The sequence below is a fragment of the Acyrthosiphon pisum genome, chromosome X, assembly GCF_005508785.2.
Source record: "Acyrthosiphon pisum isolate AL4f chromosome X, pea_aphid_22Mar2018_4r6ur, whole genome shotgun sequence".
Taxonomy (NCBI): Eukaryota; Metazoa; Arthropoda; class Insecta; order Hemiptera; family Aphididae; genus Acyrthosiphon; species Acyrthosiphon pisum.
This window is the reverse complement of record NC_042493.1, coordinates 116,967,264-116,974,438: the sequence shown is the minus strand read 5'-3', so window position 1 is coordinate 116,974,438 and position 7,175 is coordinate 116,967,264.

The following is a 7,175-nucleotide window of genomic DNA, read 5'->3' as shown; positions in this document are numbered from 1 at the left end:
CCCTTAAGTTAATTTTAATTAAGTTAATTATCTCGTTACTTTTTTTTTTCAAATTAACTTTTAACTTAATAAGTTACTTTTTTTCAAGATTAACGTGTTAACTTCAAGTTAATTTTATTTCAAAAATATCTAAATTAAGTTAATTTTCGTCCGAAGAATAATGCAAATTTTCGAATGTGTTTTTACTTTGATGTATCATTTTAAATTTCCCAAGTAATTTTCATGGACGTAAAGAAAAACGGAACTTTTCTCCTTTACGGGACACCCCTTTTTTTGGGTTAGGTATATTTCTACTTAACAGGACACCTTTTTTTTTTTGATACTTATGTAGTTAAGTACGCTGAAGACGATGGTGAAATCAGAATTTGGCGCACGAAGTTATATTCTCGAAGTTATAGCTAATTGAAGTTTTAACTTTATATAATAACCCTTAAATACCTATAGGCTATAATGCTTGATTTCTCGCTACGCTCGCTCGGACATTAAAATCGAAAATATCCCCCTATTTGCTGTGTAAACCACCACTGGGCCACAACTGGGCCCGCTTGGAGACGCGACATTTATAAGTTATTAAACGTATTATATACTAACTTTGAAGTGTCAAAACTTCGAAACTAAGTCTGAGCCCCAAATTCTGACTTCACCATCGTCTTCAGCGTACTTAACTACATAAGTATCAAAAAAAAAAAGGTGTCCTGTTAAGTATAAATATACCAGAAAAACTATCTAACAAACCATATTATGTGTCTGGAATTTTAGATTCTGAGTGGAAACGATGAATGTATCGATTTTACAATGATATTGTGTGTTTTTTTTTTATTTTTAATTTTTTTTTGTTTCTGTGTACACGATAAGTAGTCGAAATAATGCTTAGATTTTCAATTTCAGTATCTTGTTCGATTGGAAAGTGCATTAGAGAGGTCAAAATTTAAAATTGCCAGTAAATTTCAAAAGCACCAAGAAAAACCAAAGAAAAATTAAGGAAAAACGGGAATTTTTACGCAAAATCGATTTTTCACAAAATTGAATTTGGTTTTTGGTGTAACTTAAAAAAAAAATGACCGTAGATACATGAAATTTTGACTGAATGTTTATATTAGTATTTTCTATACACCATAACATTTTCAAAAAATTTTGACTTATTTTGAGCTCTTTACGGACATTGTCAGTTTTCATTTTTTTTTAGTTTTTTTCTAAAAATATCAATAAAATTTTATTTGTTGATCAAAAAAGCTTGAAAATTTAATAAAAGGCTCCTAGTATATTGTTTCAAAAGCAGATGAAAAATATTAAAAATTCTTAGTCACGGTTTTTTTTTATAAGCATTTTAAGTTCAAAAATTGACAAAATATGGAAAAAACACGAAAATTACCAAATTATTTTGAGTTAAGAATTCGTAAAAATTTTTCTTTTTAAATCTAAGATTTTAAAATGTAATATAAGATTCCTTATAAGATTATCTACCTTTATCAGACAAAAAATATCTATAAGAAAGTCAAATAAAATTTTTATGATCGTTTGAAATTCAAATTTTTACAACATTGGATATTCACTCGATTTCTCATGTAGCGATTTCCTTATTTTGTTGTAATTCAAAAACGAATAACTGTAGATACATGAAAATTTTACTGAATGTTTATATTAGCATTTCCTATACACCATACAATTTTGAAAATATTTTGACTCTTTTTGAGCTGTTTACGGACATTTTCAGTTTTCAATTTTTTCAGTTTTTTTTTTCTATAAATATCAATAAAGTTTTATCTGTTGGGCCAAAAAGTGTAAAAATTTAATACAAAGCTCCTGATATATTTTTACAATATCAGTTGAATAAATATATTAAAAATACATAGGCACAATTTTTGTGTATAAGCATTTGAAGTTAAAATGTTGACAAAATTTATCAAATTTAAAATTGAATAATTATTTTGTAGTTAAAAATTTATAAAATGTTCAACTTTTATATCTAAGGATTGAAAATTTAAAACAAGATTCCACATAAATATTTAATTCTGTTGCCAAAAATTCTAAGAAATACATACGCACAGTTTATTTTTATAGTCATTTTAAGTTCAAATTTGGACGAAATTACTTATTGAAAAACCTGGAATAAATATTTTATTTATTTTGTTGTGATTGTAATGATTGTATAATATTATTTGTGGGTACTTGAAACTTCTAAAGTATACTTTTATATATTTATGATAGTACCACGGTTTGTTGTTGATGTATAACGCGTTACCTGACGGATATTGTGATATGATTAATTTGGAATTTATTATTAATACCTTAATAATAATTTTTTTTTAATACTATAGATAAGTATACCTACCTATAATAGGTATGTCTAATACCTAGGACTGACAAACCGTCTCCGCTCAGAATCGTTTTTCTTATACAGTGATATTATATCATTGAATTCAAATTTAATACTATCCATTATACAGTGACCCACTTGTAACCTACTGTACAGCAGAGCGACATCCACTTACCCACCTTTTTTATTTTTGCAAATTAGCAAATTTTAACTTAACACTAAGTTAAGTTACTTTTTTTTTAAATTTAACTTTTAACTTAACGAGTTAACGAAAAAAAAAATACAAGTAACTTTTAACTTAACTTATTAACTTAATTATTTCATTAAAAACATTATTATCATATTATTTGGCCATATTTATATAATTCTTAGCAGCTCAAATAGATTGTTGTATAATATTATTATATTGTTTTTGCCTATTGGCTATAATTGTATTTATTGTGTATTATTTAAAACGTCTCATTATATCATATCAATATCTGTTAAATTTGTGTTGAAATTATTTTAATATCTATACACATACACACCTAATCACCACACACTACCTAGCACTCGGAGTATTTGCTCGGCGATCCCGGCCACTATTCTTGAGTTTCCTACACATATTTTACATACCTATACATATCGGTCGGCGTGTGAGTGTTCTTGCGTACGAAGTATTTCGGTACCGAGCGCACGAACTAAATATTGTTCGTTCTCGGCCGCAACACCTGTTGTTTAAATATGTATAAATAAACATTTTTTATACATATATGCTAAACTTTTCATGACTCCTCTCCGCGAAAACGCGTGACAGAATAATCAGACAAATCGTGTACCTTTCGCGTTACAGTAGCGTGGAGATCATGAAACCTAACGCACATTTGCAGTCGGCACGGGTGATGGTTTGTTGTTATAAACTTTCGTCTCGGTGCGTCAACTAACTACCACAATAATAACAATTGTTTTAATAATAATAATAACTAAAACTATAATGGCGATGGTGGCTGTTCGCGTTGATTAAACGATATATCGTAATAATACAACATATTATATTCACTGCAATAATTTCGGCTTTCAATACAGAGGTATTTGACAGTTTTTGTTTAAAATGTGACAACACTATCAGCTTATGGGGCTGGTCAAAATCACTGTCATACAGTTTACTATCGAAAATCTTTAATAATTTATAAAAAAAAAATGTATTCAATGTAATATATTTTTTTTTTCGTTATAATTATTAATAACGTTAATATAATTAACTAGGTAATTAAAAAAAAAAAACATCTGCAGTTTTTTTTTTTACCTTACTCTATTTTATACTATTAAATAATTATTTTAATCACTGAGATTTAGCACAGGTATCATGTTTATGTGAAAGAAATTACATCGTCATATTACTCGAAAAAAAAATAATAATAAAAAGATATTCGTTTGCATTCGCATATTCCTTTACCTGGCAATATACAGAAATATATATATATATATATATATATATAGTCAACCGTTTTCTATAGCATATACACCTATATAAACATAGGTATAGTACAAGTGGTGTACAAGTGGTGTACAAGGGGTCTGGGTCGAAATCCCGACAGTTATAATCCCGACATGTAAAATGCCGACATACCAAATCCCGACAAATCACAATACCGACAGTTTAAAATCCCGACAAGTCACAGTACCGACTGTTTGAAATCCCGACAAATCATAATACCGATGGTTTAAAATCCCGACCAAACATATTTACATAATATTATCATGTTTATTATTCAACAATTTCATTTAAAAACTCAAACAATACATTACACTACAATTACATTATATTTATACTATTATGTATTCATTAATCATTATTTAATAATTTAATTTAAAAACTCAAGCAATACATTACACTAAAATTACATTATATTTATACTATTATATTCGTTAATCATTATTTAAAAATTTAATTTAAAAACACAAAAAAAATATTTAATATTTATATAAGTACATCATAATTTATATTATTATTTTCATTATTGGATTTAATATTCGGCATGTGACCGCCGATCGTCATTGAACAAAAAAAATATACAAAACTACATCGATATATTATGAGCCAAACCCCGTAAAAATTCTAAGACACTCCTATTTGATATATCTTTATATACCGTCATTATTCTTTTCTCTCTGTCAATTATTTGTTTTTTCTGTTTCGGTTTTGGTTCTCCACGATTAATGCATTCAATTTCCAAGTCAACTCGTTGTTGTTCTTTCTGAAGCTCCTCTATCATTGTATAGACTCCAACATGAGGTTTACCTACCAAAGTTGACCAACGTCGATGCCAAGCTTCGACAATATTTTGTGTCCTAGGAATTCCGTGGTCCATTAATTCTGACACAGACCAAAGTTTGGGCGGAAAAAGTGGGTCTGTGCGTATAATATTACCATTTCTTTGGTTTCGGCGACGAATCCGGCCATGTACATAATTGTCTTCAAACCATTGGACAACTTCTTCAGCTTCAGGAGGAAATGTCGCTTTAAGCTCATCAAATGCTGCAGGTATATTGTCAGATGGAATAAAAGCCAGGGCAAGCATTTGTCTACCAAGTGGTCTACATGTGTATAATATTCTGAGCTCTTTATTACAGGAAAATGTTTTCAGTTTAACCAGGCATTTCTACACTGAATAATATTACAGATACTTATATTTTTAATCAATCATACATTGAAATATTGTATGAGACTAAAATTTTAGCTTATATACTCACATACATGGATTATAGGTATATAAGAGAAAAAATAAATAAATCTCTTTAACTGTTATAATTGTACTATTATACAACGAATAATTCATCAAGTGCTTGGGAATTATTTATATAAGTAAAGACTATTAACGACCCATCACTTGGTTTTCCTGAACATGTGAAATATAGTATGATATGCAAACCCACATTAAATCATATACCTATACATATTCGACATTACAAACACCTAAACATATTCATATGTACACATCGATATGTCACCTACACATTGACATATTACTTGCATACACAGATATATATGTATATATCCTTACACATATATACAACAATTAAATGCAATATAGTACCTATTCATATATAATTTACTAATTTTTCGTTAAATACATTGGTAGTATTTATGCTGAAATCTAAAAATATACTTACCTACCTAATTATCATCATAGACATGTATGTATATAATATATAGTTTAGTTATTAAAGGCCGTCACTATATCAAGTCATTATTACAATTCTCGACGATCGTTACATATCGTTGGACTATAATAATATAATAGTTGATATTATATAACTTTTTTGATTGCTTCATTTGCAGTAGATAAAACCATATACATAAAGAAATTACACATGTTCTAATTCAGCTTAAAAGTTTAGAATGCCATATTCTTGATAACATTACATGAAATGTCACATTTATTTCAAAGATGAAACAAAAATCATATTTAAATTCTATGGTTTCAATAATAAAAAGTATATTATTATACAGTTATCTTCGTCACATATTAGCAAAAACAAAATAAAATGTATCTACATCAAGTGGTGATAATCTTAACATAACCTTGGTAAATGGACATTATAGTTTATAGTGAGTTGAGATAAATATATATTATCATTATTTATATTGAAATCAAGGTGAGGAGTATTTAAGGAACACAAACATAATTAAAACACAAAAATAATTTAAACTATATAATCAATAAAAACTTTATATAATGTAAAAACAATTTAAAAATAGTGAAAAAAAGTTATTAAGGAGGCTACAGCGTATCATATATTTAGACAATTCGTAAGACATGTATGTATTGAAACAACAATGTTAGATATATGAATTACGATAAGTAGGTACCTACAATTTAAAGTAAACAAATCAAATCAATATATTCATATAGGTATCAGTTATAATAATATATATTACATATTTTAAGGATAAAAAAAAGTATTGATAGATGTATTGCAATAGGTTTTCTTTGATTAAGGCGTAAAACACTACCTATTGTAGTATTATATATACAAATATATATTACCTAGGTACTAGATTCAATACAAATTTTCAACAGCATTTTGTCATCATCAGCAAAGTCTTCACCCCAAATATATTTGTCTATTGCTGTGAGACATACTTCGTCAGTTTCTTCATCACCCCAAAACCCGACTTAATTTAGTTAATCTATAATAGTAAATATTTTATATGTATATATATTGCAAAAAAAAAAAAATAACAATAAAATGAACATACTATTTGTTCGTAGTTGATCAACACAATCCTCTGATATATGCTCAACATCGTTTCTAGTCTATAACAGCATAATATATAACGCCGGTAAGGTAAGTGCTACAATATTATACAATAATATGTCATAGGTAGGTACTAACTTCGTCAACTAAAATAGTTTGCTCTGGGCTTAATAAATTGCTGTAATAGACCCACCTTGGTGTATTTGATAGCTACAACATTTATAATTTTTTTAAATTTTTTATTTAAGTATAATATACGTAATTAAACTTACCATTTCATCAAACTCGCCATTAGCTAAAAATTCAATAAAGCCTGTTGAAATGTTCTGTGTGTTGATGGTAGATTCTTGGCTACTGCTGTATGACATTTTTTTAAAAAAAAATAATATAAAAACTTCTTTTCAAAACGATAAAGTAATCGTAAGCAAGTGTGTCCAGAAATACACTAACAGTACACTGAGATTCAACAAGCGTATCATATTTATGAGAAAGTAATTACATCGCCATACTGGCTAAGACAGCAATTAAACAAAAATTTTGGAAACGTTGAATTTTGAAATGTGCACAAAAATTATTATTTGGCTCGGCCATTGTCAGATGCGATAGTAACGACTCA